Source organism: Petaurus breviceps, unplaced genomic scaffold, assembly GCF_028583685.1.
Source record: "Petaurus breviceps papuanus isolate PSGF00001 unplaced genomic scaffold, PetGlider_PUasm1.0 685, whole genome shotgun sequence".
Classification (NCBI taxonomy): domain Eukaryota; kingdom Metazoa; phylum Chordata; class Mammalia; order Diprotodontia; family Petauridae; genus Petaurus; species Petaurus breviceps.
Window position 1 is genome coordinate 4,697,793 of NW_027186455.1, and position 14,938 is coordinate 4,712,730.

Here is a 14,938-nt window from a genome sequence, read left to right on the forward strand (position 1 = left end):
CACACACACACACACACACACACACACACACACACACACACACACACCTCTCAGAGCCAGAAGGCATCACAACCCTCGTGACTCAGTGCCTAATCTTAGTACCAAAAGATGTGGAAGAATTCCTACAAGCAAGATCCCCCTAAGCAAACTTCTCTTTAAGCAAGTTGCTCCCCCAATGGACTCTATGTGATTCAGGATGTATCACAGCTGGGCACATATGCCTATTAATGGGCAGGGAAGATCTTATATCCCATTAACATTATTCTCTCTCACTTTTCCCCCAAGCTTTGAGATGCATATTTTTAACTACTTTTAGCACAAGCTCAACCTGCATAATATACTAAGCACCACAAACTCAAACAGGGCTGCTACCATTTTCCCTAAAACTTACTCCTCATTTTGACTTAAGAATTTCTATCAGCTGCTCCATAATTCACCTAGTACTTCATGTAAGAAACTTTGCTGTTATTCATCTCGGAGTCTTCTCTCACCCTTCCTTCACCTCTTACAACCAATCGCTTGCCAAGTCCTGTCAAATCTCCTTCTCAAACCATCTGCCCCCTCTCTACTTTGATAGCCATTATCCTTAAACACACCCTCAATTCTATTTGCCTGGACAACTGCCTTTTAACAGGTCTTCCTGCCTTTACTCTCTGGCCTTCAGTCAAATATCCACAATGCTTGCTTCTAGATTTAATTTACGTATCCAAAGATCAAGTCATGTCACTCCTTCACCCAGAATGTTTCAATGTCATATATGGTACATCAACTAATATTTAAAATCTATAGCTTGGTATTCAAGATCCTTCACAATCTTGCATCTCCTACTATTCCAGCCTTATCTCTTAATATTCTTTTTCACATTCTCTACTAACCAGTCCTATAAAACCAGTATTTCCCTGCCCTCCCAACCTTTATGCTATTTTCTATGCCTAGCATGCCCCTATACTTTCTATACCTATTGATTTCCAACAATTTAAAAATTTATTTTTAGCTTTCAACATTCACTTTTATAAGATTGTGAGTTCTAAATTTCCTCCCCTCCCTCTCCTCCTCCCTCTGCAAAACAGCATGCAATCCAATATAGGCTATATATGTACAATTATATGAAACATATTTCCACATTAGTCATTCATTCCACATTAGTCTCAAAAAGAAAGAGAAAATAGTATGCTTCGATCTGCATTCAGACGCCATGATTTTTTCTTTGACTGTGCATAGCATTTTCCATCGTGAGAATTTTGGAATTATCTAAGATCAGTCTACTCCTGAGAAGAGCTAAAGTCTATCAAAGCTGGTCATCACACAATGTTGCTGTTACTGTGTACAAGGTACTCCTGGTTCTGCTTACTTCACTCAACATCAGTTCATTTAAGTCTTTCCAGGTTTTTCTGAAATCTGCCTTCTGATCATTTCTTATGGAACAATAGTATTCCATTACATTCACATATCACAACTTGTTCAGTCATTTCCCAAATGATGGGCATCCCCTCAATGTCCAATTCTTGGTCACCATAAAAAGAAATGCTATAAATATTTTTGTACATGTGGGTCCTTTACCCTTTTTTATGATCTCTTTGGGATACAGACCTAGCAGTGGATTGTTGGGATCAAAGGGTATGCAGTTTTATAGCCTTTGGGATATACTTCCAAATTGTTCTCCAGAATGTTTGGATCAGTTCACAACTCCACCAGCAAAGTATTAGTGTTCCAATTTTCCCATATCTTCTCTGACATCTGTCATTTTCCTGTTCTGTCACATTAGCCAATTTGACAGGTGTGAGGTAGTACCTTGGAGGTGTTTTAATTTATATTTCTCTAATCAACAGCGATTTTTAGAGCACTTTTTCATATGACAATAGATAGCTTTGATTTCTTCACCTGAAACTGCCTTTGACCATTTATCAATTAAGGCCTGACTTGTATTCTTCTAAGTTTGATTCAGTTCTCTATATAGTTTACAAATAAGGCCTTTATCAGAGACAGTGGCTATAAAAATTGTTTCTCAGCTTTCTGATTCCCTTCTAATCTTAGTTGCATTGGCTTTGCACAAAAACTTTTTGATTTAATGTAATCAAAATTATCCATTTTGCATTTCATAATGTTCTCTATCTCTTGTTTGGTCATAAATTCTTTCCTTCTCCATAGAACTGACATCAATTATTCTTTAAAGTATAATTCCAGCTTTTCATGAGCCTCTTAAAGTCAGTAAGGAACTCTCCACCCCACTTAAACTTCACATAGCTCTATAGTTCTCCAATGAACTTTTTATGGATTATAAATTACCTGTACATGTGACTATAAGCTCCTTAAGACAGAAGCTTTCTATCTTAATCTAAAAAGCCCTGGTATCGTGGCTAGAATGCAGATTTGGAATCAGGCAGACAAAGGTTCAAATACTGCCTCTAAAACTGTACTAGCTTGTGACCATAGTTTAGCCTAAGTTTTAGTTTCCTCATCTGGAAAATGGGGACAATAATTTCTAGGGGCACCTACCACACAGAATGGATTTTTCTATCCCAAGTACACATGTTAGCACAGAGGTTGCAAATCGGCTTTGGTAGAGGAATTTTCCTGACAGGGAGCTCTGTACATCAATGAAATCACAGTCTAGTTCAAAAAAACCACTAAGATTACTGACAATGTGACTGCAAAATTCAACAGAGAAAGGATGGAGACAATCCTGAAAGCAGCTAAAAGTTGTACTGGTCAGCTCAGGTTCTAAGCAAATTCTCAGCAAAACAGTCTCAGTCTCATAGGAAATAAGATGAGCTGTTTTGTAAGGTGAAGGAAACTACTGTAATGCTAAGACTGATTTGCTATAAAGAATGCAATACCACAAAACTACAATAAAACAAATAGGACATTTAGCTAATCACCTTCCAGAATTTAACCATAACCTCCGGAGCCTTTTTTTATTATCATTCCCTTTAAAGATACAAGGGCCGAAGTATATAATTATGGTAAATGAAATAATAGCTTGCTTTTCCTACTCACTTTTATTCTAAATATATCCCACATTACTGGGGTAGGAATAAAATTTTTTAAAAAGAGATAGCTTAAAGCAACAAGCAAGTGAGACCGAGGATGGCCCCCAGACAGAAATGGAGAATCAACAAAGCAGAAAAATGCAGGAGGTTATTCCAGATGGCACGATCCTGCCATGCCAAGAAATAAGTTCTGACATATCAAGTGCCGCCACCACATGGAGAAACAGACAATTCCTGGGTGCTAGACGACATGGGGCTGGAGGAAGAAAATTGAACTTGAGGGAAAAACTGGAAGGAGCCTACAAAAGGTCTGGAATCAAGAGAATGAACAATTACAATATACATTGCTAAGGATTACAGAAAAAGCTGCATGGTTAATAAAAGAACCTGCACCCAGGCAGTAACAGTGGGACTTGAAGCAAAGAAGGCAAAACCAAAGAACAGTGTGTGTGTGTGTGTGTGTGTGTGTGCGCGCGCGCGCGCGCGCGCGCGTGCACATGCACACATATATGCATATGTACATAGACCATGACTTTATAAAAAGATTAATGAACATGGACTGGAAGAAGATAGAGTAATTAATAAGCACTATGTACATATACACAAAATGTTTAGCATAAAGAGTTGCAAATGTATTTTTCTTTTTTTGGCTTTGCAGTACAAGGTCAGATTGCTGCTCCCAAGGTCTCATGGGAAAACTGAGAATTATGAGATATGTACTTACCACACAAAATGTGATGACATTTGGTTCTAATGTTTCAGCTGTTAATCATGACCTTGGTCAAGTCACTGCATCTAGTCAGATTCCTCAACCCCTGTCTCTTCCTAGCTTCCATGTAGTAGCCACCACTAAAAGACAGAATGTGCACTCCAATATCCACGGGAGTCAGAGTGCTTTCCATTCATACACAATTCACAGGATCATAGATTTAGAACTAGAAAGGTTCCTAGAGGCCTTCAAGTCTGACTCTTAGCCCAGGTTCACACAGATATTAAATACCTAAGGCAGGACTGAAACTCGGGTTTTTTTACTCCAAACCCAAGCCCTCTAATCCCTCCAAAAAGATGACCATAAATAACCTAGACTAATGGGATTACTAAGTGGTCACTCAGAATCATAATTGTTACAAGGTCTCTCCAGGTGATAGCTAAGACAACCCATGTTAAAAGGTCTAATTTGTACCATGGAGGGCCCCAGCAAGTACCAACCAAGACAGGACCTAACTGACACAAACTGAAACTTCCAGGCCTCATCCTGGGCAGACGAACAGATTCCAAACCACCGGCATCTCCAATAGGAGCATATGCCTTCAGGTGAGAGTTACAGCAACACACTCAACATGGCTTAAAGGAGAAAATATTCACTCTTTGGAGTCAAAGCAATAGAAGATAGTTAATAAGTTAAATCTCAAAATCATGAGGTTAGCTAAGGGGAGGGAAGCAGCAAACTGACTAGAGCAGCCCCTTTTTCTTTCTCTATCTCTATCCTCCCCACTAAACTTTAGCAATAAAGTTAATGTAGTTCAGTTTTGGTTCTGAAGAGAACTAAGATTTAAATTTGCCTTAGACCATATCATCCAAAGCACCAGACCTTGAGGATCATCTGCCTCCTTTGAAAAACTTCCCTTCTTAGATAATGGTAATAATCTAAACTGTGCCTTTTCCCCATTTTTTCACCTTCTCCCCTAAACCAAATGTCTTATAAAAGTGACTTTCTGTGTCCTGCAGTTGCCTGGCTCTTGGCAGTCATAGTGCCAAGTGTATACTGACCCACGGCCCAAGAGAGTCTAGAAAGATACCACCTAGCCTGAGTCCTCAAGTCTTCCAATATAAAAGTCTGCTAAAAAAAAGATAATCACAGTGGGATACATAAAAACCTTCACCTAGTAAAAATACTAACCCCAAGAAAAGTGGCTTCAGTCACACTGGCTACCAGCTCCCACCAAGCCATACAAAACAGAGACCCAGATAGCTTAGGAAGAGGTAATACACAATTATTGTTCAGTAATTTATTACAGTCAGGTCTTTTCCTTCCTTGAATAAATGGAAAAAAAAAAAAAAGATGAGACAGAGCTTCCCTTACCGGGCAATTCTACTAAATGTGCCCTGAAGCAACAGTGAGGAAACCTATGGTAACTTAAAATAAAACTCCAGTCCAGTGTTTCCCCAACTCAAGAAAGAAAATCACATGATAAACAGAACTAACTTCAGCCCAACTCCAAGCCTAGCCACAACAGCCCCAAACACTCTCCTGGCCTACCAGGAATCCAACCCATGGAAGGCATCCTACCATGTTGGAAACACAACAGGCAGATTATATACCACCATCTGGGTACTGACTATGGTCCATTGATGAGAACTACCTCCTGGCTTTGGGAGGATCAGAGCTCATCCTCAGCAGCCAGAGGAATAAAGTGGGATTTTCTGAAGTTCCAAAGGCATATATCTCAATGCACTGTTGTTCTGCAGCACTAATTAGTTACTATATAGCTAAAGCACCTTAAACCAAGCTGAGGGATTATTTATTTTATATGATCAGGAAGATGACAATAGTCAACAACTCAATACTATTCATCAACAAAACACTAGGTACATGGAACAACCACAAATAAACCTCATTTCCAGGTAGGTTAAGTATCTATTCATTTTCCCATTCAAGGTTAACCCCTCCCCCTACATTAATTTCAGGATCTACCTCTTATCAAAAGCTATGCCAACTGATTATTATAATGACAACTATCATCCCATTACAATAATGTTATTGCACTTTCTTTTCCACTTGACATCTGTTGGCTGATAGGTTTAACTGGTACATAAGCAATAATTATGCAGCATTCTCCTTTCCCACCAATGCTCCGATGTGACTCTTAATGCTAAATCCAACTATAGCAAATTGATGACTCCTCATACACCTGCAATTTCTACACTAGTCACACTGCCAAAAAGGGTGGCTATTTTCATGTTCCCAGGGTGTGGAACTGGGGGCAAAACAAAATGGGAAAGCAAGCTATTTATCACTGAAAACCTCAATGCACCATGAGGAGTCACACACAGGTCCCTGCTGAGGAACAAACCAAGTCAAATCACAGTACCACACATCACAACACAAGGAGAAGGGAGGTAGGAAAGTACATTTCTCCACAGAGATTTCTCAAATAAATGGTTCAAAGAAAGCCATTTTGCTAGCTCTCTCTCAAACACTTTTAAACACTGTAAAAGATGGATCTGACAGCAGTAAAAGGAAAAGAGAAATGACCGTTTAGAAAACTGTATTTTGAGGAAGGGACACAACCTGGAACACTGAATCTCAGGCAGAAGCCACCTGAGGCAAAGTTGGAGGCCTAAGCCAAGAAGTCAGCCCCATTGCCCATGACCAAAAAAGCCCCTAGAATGTATCTGTCACACTTTTACAGAAAACCAGGTAGAGCAGGTTGTTGGATTTTATGACTGCAGAATATCAATGTGCCCAAATTATACACTAGTTCCATTAAAGTAAAGGTAATATCATAGTGAAGCTACAATAAAAACACACTCACATACCATAAAAAAAAAAACCACCCTGCTTGGAGAGAGGCTGGTTTGCTTTGTTCTTCACCCTGTAATGCTATATGGCTTTTTTTTCCAAAGAGAGAAGAAGGAAAGCAGATTAACTGTATTTAAAATTGCTAGAGAATGTTGTAACCTTTGTGAAGGAAAAAAAAAAAGAATCGGGCCCCCAAAAAAACTAAATAAGGTTAAACGATATGATAGGCCAGGCGTGGAAAACTGGTGGCCTCAAGGTCACATTGTGGCCCTCTAGGTCCTCGGATGAGGCCTCTTGACTGAGTCCAAGTTTTACAGAACAAATCCTCTTATCAAGGGAATTTGTTCTGTGAAATCTGGATTAAGTCAAAGGGCTACACTTGAGGACCTAGAGGGCCACATGTAGCCTCGAGGCTGCTGGTTCCCCACTCCCATGGTAGGCACTCAGCAGGCACTTGGTACAGGTGCAATGAGGGTAGCAGTAGTGGTACTAGAGATGTCTATATGGACTTCAAGAATTAAGTTTGCATAATCAGAATTATGGTTAGATTAGGAGAAGGGAAAAAATAAAACTCTACCTGCTTACTCAACAAGCTCCCGCATAAACCAAAACAAACATCTGCAGAATTTGCAGAAAAATAGTCCAGGAGTCTCTCCACTATCAGGTTGCTGTATTAATTCACAGGATTCACCCAGCCCATCAAAAAGCTCCCTCTTTTTTCTTATCTCACTAAGAGAAAAGGTATGACAAGGTTGAAAAGGCAGGCATTTAGGGCCTATGTACTGTTTATTAAGAGGAGGAAGTAAGAAAAGAAAGGAAAAAAACAGCATGAGCAGTAGACAAGCAAAGCATCTATAAGTAGTGGAGAAGCTCCTATCATGTGCCAGGCACTGTACTAAGCACTGGAGAGACAAAGAACAAAGATAATGCTTCTAGTTGACACTCTCAAGGAAAAACAACATGATGGTATATAAGAACATACAAAATAAATACAATGTCATTAGGGAGAGAAAGCACTACATTTGGGAGATCAAGAAAGGCTTCACTCACATAGATGCTTGTGCTACAGCTGAACCATGAAGGGAGATGCTCTGTGAGGAGCTGAGGAAGTCCTGTATTTCATGCATGGGAGTCTACCAGCATGAAAGCATGGAGACAGAAGGTATGGAATGGCATGTGTGAGACCCAGAGAGAAGACCAGCTTTGCTAGAACCAGGAAAAAAAGTAGTATCAGAAAACCCAAAGAAAGGGCATTCAGGAGGAGACAAGATCAATGCTTTCAAATGCAGCAAAGTGGTCAAGAAGCATAAGAACCAAGAAGGAAAAAAAAAAACCATCAAATCATCAATTCTGACAAATAAGAAATTGTTGGCAACTTTGAGGGAGCAGTTTCAGATGGGTGATAAGATCAGAAGCAAGACTGTAAAGAGTTAAAGAGAGAGGAGAAAAATAAAAAGTTTTTTTATTGAGGTTTAGCAGAGAAACAGGTGAGAGATATAGGATGATAGCTGAGGTGATAAGAGAATCGAGTGAATAAAGATGGGGGAGACATGTGTATGTTTGAAAGCAATAGAGAAGGTACCAGAAGATAGGGAGAGAACAAACAGTAAAGAAGGAAGATCATGAAAAGATTGGAAAGGAGGAGATAAAGGGCATAAGCTTATGTCACCATCATAGTTAAATACAGTTCAACAAGTGTTTTCATCTCCATCATTTCATCCAATCCTGGCAACAAATGTCCAAGGTTGGCAAGGGAAGCATTACTATTTCCATTTTACAGATAAAGAAAGTGTGATGCTAAATCACCTTTTAAATTCCAGCACAAGGCTTTTTTTTTCCCCCTATATCAGGATGCTTCCCTAGTACACCCATATCCTATGGAAAAGTCCAGTTTGTTTTGGAGATACTGTCCTGCCCAAAAGGAAGCATGCTTACCTCAGAAGGAGAGCTAAGATAAATGATCAGGGCTTCTGGTTTGATCTTTATTGGCAAGATGCCCACCCTGCAGAGTTTCTTTCCACTCAACTATTATATAGCCCTCAATCTTCTAGAGACATTTTCAAATACAGAAGGGTAGAACCAGAGTATGGAAAGTAGGACCAGTAGAATGGAAAGTGCAAAGTGATGGTTAAGGTAATGAATGAAGCCAGTGACAGCTAAAATACTCTACATCCTGGGTCTATTTGCTCATCCCTTCTAAGGTGTGAGTATTTTTATCAGTCTGAAATCTAGGTTTTATACTCAAAATATTCTAAGAGAGCCACGGCTCCACCCAGGTAACAGATACCTTTAAGATTGTGCCACCCAGCAAAGGTTTGTATGTGGCTGGAAAGGTCTCCAAGGAATCCCCTACATTTCAAGGCACAGGCTTTCAGGATATTAATCCATGACCATTGTGAGCACTTTACAATATTTACTCTATGTGGATAAAAGACATTAAATTATAGTCAAGGACTCTGACAGCCTTTCCAATTCTATTCCCAACTTACCTCTTTGTTAAAAAGATTTGTACCCTGAAGACAGTGCCAACTGACTAAAAGTATGAATAATGCTGAGCAGAGGATGGATAGCTGAACCATACTTGCCAACAGAAGCTCTACTAACAGGTCTTCTCCAGCCTAGATCTCAGTTTACCCTGTTTGTAAAGAAGGGAACCCACTTCTAGGAGAGACCAAAGGAGAGAAGAGGACTAATGGCTTTGTCAGTAAGGCATAAGAATGCTGGCCAAATCAAAGACCTAAAGGGCATGGATTGAGTAGCTTAACTCCTACAAAGGGGACAGGGAAAGCCAAAACTGAAAGACTATAATACTCTACTTTTGCCCAACACATAATGATACTTAGAACAGCTCTGAAATTCAAATAAGAAAATCAGGTTCAAATCCCTATTCTGGCATCTGTCACTCATACCATCTTGCCCAAGCCCCTTTAGCTCTCTAGGTCACAACTTATGATCTATAAAACCAAAGTGTTGGAATGTGATATTGTAGACAAAATGCTGCTGAACTTAGGAGTCCAAAAGACCAGGGTATGAATATCACCAGTGACATTTATTAGCTGTGTGATCCTGGGCAAATCAACTAACTTCTCTGGGTCTCAGTCTCCTCATCTGTGGAAAAAGAAGGTTGCCTACAATGACAATTTCCACGACTATGTTCCATTTTATCTCTTAATCCTATGACCCAAAGAATCCAGAAAGAGCCATTTTGCCATTAGCAGGAAAAATGATCCCAGAAAAGACTTACATGAACTGAAACAAAAGGAAATAAGCAGAACCAGAACATTATATTGTACGATGATCAACTGGGAATGACTTATTCTCAGCAATACAATGAATGACCCAACACAATTCTGAAGGACTTATGATGAAAAATGCTATCCACCTCCAGAGAAAGAATTGATGGAATCTAAATGCAGATCAAAGCCTAATTGTTTAAACCTTTATTTTTCTTTGGTCTGTGTTTTCTTTCACATGACTAATGCAGAAATATATTTCAAATGACTACACTGACTAACCTGTATCAAACTGCTTGCCTTCTCAAGAAAGGGGGAGGGGATGGAAGAAGTAAGGGAATTTGTAACTCAAAAATTATTTTTAAAAATGAGTATTAAAAATTGTTTTTAAAATTGAAAAAGTAAAAATATTCTTTGAAAGCTTGAAAAATACAAAAAATTCTTTAGGATTAAATTATTTAGTATCCATGTATTTCTTAGTCTTTCATTCAAGTCATTTTTCTAATATAATTTTATTGTATTATGATCAGTAAAAGATGAATTTTAAAAAAAAACTGACCCCAGAGCTTAGATAAGAGCCTTTCATCCATTCAGGGAAACTACAGAGAAAAACTGTATAAACAGCTTCCTCTACAATGATCAATTATTGGAATCTAGTTAACAATCAGTCTCTTCTGGGCCTTGACAATTGTAGAAAAAGCTCCACATGATGAAGGGAGAGAGGATTTTTTTGAGAGTGTGGTAAGGTTAGATATCGTCTGTTCAACTACATTTTGATTCTTAATATTCCTAGCAAACATCTTCAATACTGAAACAATGAAAAGCAAGTGAATGCTGCAAGGGAACATTTGTGAGCTCTGTGTGTGTGTGTGTGTGTGTGTGTGTGTGTGTGTGTGTGAGTGGGGGTGTGTGTGTGTGTGTGAGTGGATGTGGGGGGGGGGGGAGAATAGTCAGAGCAGGAGATATTACCCTGCCAAAGTTTTGCTGAGATGCAGATTTCCCTCTGGATGCTATATTACTTTGCCCCTTGGCTGACCATATTTAGGTAATAATTTTATTCAATATATTTTCCTTTCATTTTTGTTTGTTCACCTGGAGTTCCCCGGCAGAAAAGTCATTAATGCAAAAGGTCTACAGGGTCCAACTCACCCCTAAATCCTCATGGCTACACCCAACTGTCTACTATGGGAACATTTGAAGCAATCACTTTGCAGGGAGAAAACATCAAACCTGCTCTGCCATCCTTCCCTGGACCTGCGCAGAAAGTGCTTAAGTCAAAGCAATTTTTGGAACCCACCATCTTGCTTCTAATGAAACTTGACAGTCCTAGGAAATTAGAATACTAAAAAGTTTAGTACATAATTAATCAAAAAGCACCTACCATAGGCTAGGCACTGAGGATACAAGGACAAAGAATGAAACAAAAGAACTTACAGGAACTACTGACCAGTAAGCTTATGAGCTAGGCTTTCTCCAAAGCCATCAGTAACAGCTTTTTTAAGCACCTAATATTTGCAACAGAGTATACTGGAACCTATGGGGAATATAATGATAAATAAAGTACAGTCCTTGTCCTCAAGAAGCTTACAGTCAGTCTACAATGACTAGGCTTTATGCTGCATGCAAATAGAATTGACTTTAAATGAGAAAAAACCTCCACAAAACATTAAAGGCCTCATGTGCACAAGGCACAGAGGACATAAAAACAAAAAAGAAATAGTCCCTTATCTCAAGAGACTTACATCAGACTGAGGTGATCCCACCTATAAGAATATACAAATAACACAAAAATAATTTCAAGGAAAGAAAGAGTGACAATGAAAAAGGAATCAGAAAATAAGGAGGTACTTGAGCTGTGCTTTGAAAGAAGCTAAGGATTCCATGAAGGGGTAAGAAGGGAACTCCTGATAAAAGGAATCAGTTGGGCAAAGGCATGGAGGTAGGAGATAGAACATCTTATTCAAGGAATAGCTATCTGAAATAATGTGGAATTATTATGTATATAAAGGGAATTATTTAATATTTAATAAAAGGAAAATATATTGAATAATTATTATATAAAGGGAATAATGTGAACTAAGGCTGGAAAGGTTAAGTGGGAGCCAGATCAAAGGATGCTTTAATTGCCAGACTAAGCAGTATCTTATCTAAAAAGGAAAACAAAGCCAGTGAAAATTTTTGAATAGGGGGGAGGAACATGATCAAGAGTGGCAAAGTGGACACAGTACTGGGCCTGGACTCTGGAAGATCTGAGTTCAAATCAGCCTCAGACACTTAATATCTATGTGACCTTGGGCAAGTCACTTAAATTTTTGTTTGCCTTGGTTTCCACAACTGTAAAAAAGGGATAATAGTAGCACCTACCTTGAGGATCAAAGGAGATAACAAGTGTAAAGCACTTAGCACAGTGCCTGGCATATAGTAGGTGTTATATAAATGCTAGCCATTATTATTATTATAGTTTTTATTATATGTGTTTTGTATATCAGTGTGGCAGTTCTGCAAAAGAAAGATTGGAGGAAGAGACCAGAGGCAAGGATTCCAATTAAGAGACTACTGCAAAAGTCCACATAAAAAGTAATAAAATAAGAACCAGGGAGAGGTAGTGTGAGTATAGAGAGAAGGGGACAAACACAATTGATGTTATGAAGGTAGATTCAATGAGATTTGGCAAGTGACCGGGCATAAGAACTGAAAGAGAGAGAAAAGTCAAGGATGACTCCAAGGTTATGAACCTTGATTACTTCTAAGATGGTGAGGCTACTTTCCCATCATCCTAGAGGGCAACACCACCCTCCCAGGCCCTCAGGCTCACAATCTAGGAGTCATCCTGGATTCCTCACCATCTCTCATCCCCCATATCCAAGCTGTTGCCAAGGTCCATCAATTTCACCTTTGCAACATCCCTCCACTATGCCCCCTTCTCTCTAACACTGCCACCACCCCAGTGCAGGCCCTCTCCACCTTATGGTTTGGATTATTGCAATAACCTGCTGGTGAGTCTGCCTGCCTCAAGTCTCTCCCCACTCCAATCCATTCTTCATTCAGCCACTAAAGTGATTTTCCTAAAACACAGGTCCGATCACGTCACCCCCTTATTCAACAAACTCCAGTGGCTTCCCTTTGCCCCCAGGAGTAAATATAAAATGCTCTGTTTGGCATCCAAAGCCCTTCATAACTCAGCTCCCTCCTACCTTTCCTCCCTTCTTATACTTTGCTTCCCAACACACACTCTGAACCAGCAACACTGGCTTCCTGGTTTTTCTGTGAACACAAGACTCCATTTCTCAGGTCTGGACATTTTCTCTGGCTGTCCCTCATGTCTGGAACGTTCCTCCTCCCTTCCAACTACAGACCTCCAGGGGTTTCCTTAAAATGTCAACAGTCCTAACTTCTACAGGAAGCCTTCCCTAATTCCTCTTAATTCCAGTGTCTTCCCTCAGTTAATTATTTCCTATTTATCCTATATGCAGCTTTCTTTGTATATATTTGTTTGTATTCAGTCACCTCCTTGGTGCCCTGTCTTCCCCCTACTCCATCCCAGGGGACAGTAAGCTCATAGAGGACTAGAAAGATCTTTGCTAATAATCAGGAAATGATATAGCAATACTATTCCCTGGTGATTGGGCTTTTCTTTTGGTGAAAGCCAGGCCTTTTACCTGTATTTTAGGACTAGTCAGGGAACAAGTGAACCTTCTATAATTTTGCTTTATGAACTTTTTCTCCTTGGTTTGCCAAGTTTGCTTCCTATTTGTCTGAACACCTTTCTCAGTCTTTTACTGGACCATCTTCCTCTCAGTTAGTAAGAGCAGCCCCCCAAGGTTTTGTCCTGGGCCCTCCTCCCTTCTCTTTACACTCTCTCCTTTGCCATTTTTATCAGCTTTCTTGGGTTCAGTTATCATCTTTATTTTATCCAAAATCTAAATAACTAGTCCTAAACTGTCCCTTGAATTTTGGTCCCATACTAACAGCTATTGTAAGTTGGAACTACTTCCACATCTTAGAAGGAAATCATGAGACTGTTTCAGGGACAAAATCAGGGTCAGTACATTTAACTTCACCTTCCTGACTTTGTACAAGGACTAGACATGGGTACACAAATCAGAAAGAGGGCATGACAGAGTTCAGAGTTCCCTTAGCAAGCTAATTGCTTTGAATTTGGCTGAAGAGAGGAAGGCAAATTACATGGGCAATGCCTGTGATCACAGTGCCACTAGGAAGTATCTGTACCATTATTCTTCTAAAATCCCAATGATCTACTATCCTCCCCCCAAAAATGGGGTTTGGCAACTCTTTTCACTTATCTAGCTAGAAAGAAACTGTAAAAGTAGTTAACAAAGTCATATGGGGAAAAAAGAGATTAAGGAATCACGAGGGACTATTAAAACCTGAACTGTTCTTCCTCTGACTTCCCTAGGAGTCATGTTTTACTCTCTTGATACATACCAAATGAAAGAGATGACATGGCAGGCACCAGTTCAACGTGGGTTGATACCAAACTCAGTCTAAGGTAAGGGGTTCCAAGACAGGTTAATTATTTTTACTTCTCTTGCTGATTTTTTAGTTTGTGACATTAAATATTGCTTTTAGGGCATCCAATGATGACCACTGTTCTATCCAGTCAGGTATTCTACTTAAAGTATGGTCTAGGGCTTGGGGCTTAAGGGAGTAAGAGGAAAAAAATTGAGGCAATGAAGGTTATTACTCCTTTATGTACTGAGGGGATTTCAGGCCATCTCCCTTGAGTTTAGAAGAATAGGCTTTCAATTTCAGCAGAAGTAATGCAAGCTAGATAACAAGAATTTCTCCCAGTGAGAACTGTGAAACACTGGAATAAAAGACCAAGGGTATTGGTGACTTCTTTCCTAAATGTCTCTAGTAACAGTAATACCAATCATAGCCCCTTCTATCTTTAGAGTGCTTTTAAGCTATGAAAGTGCTTTCACAGCCATATCTCATTTTAATTTCACAGCCTGTTTTCCTTAGAGTTAGAAAAGACAAGGTTCAGAGAGGTTAATTAATTTGCTCCAGGTCAGGAAGCCCATTAGTCAGTAGCAGAGTCGAGGGCCTAGAACCCAGTTCTCCTGATTTCTGGGTCCAGTGATTCTTTTGGTGTACCAGATTGTAATTCTCTAGTTTCTGCTGATGTAGTCCTGCCAGAATGAGATTTACGTGATCCTTCTTTTTTTTTT

The 14,938-nt window shown here is 39.4% G+C and overlaps 1 protein-coding gene across 5 annotated transcripts in view; it reads right to left on the reverse strand.

The window, feature by feature from the left end:
• SIL1 (SIL1 nucleotide exchange factor) overlaps positions 1 to 14,938 on the reverse strand; it is a 254,806-nt gene that overhangs the window by 228,501 nt on the left and 11,367 nt on the right. The gene's annotated exons all lie outside the window — the stretch shown is intronic.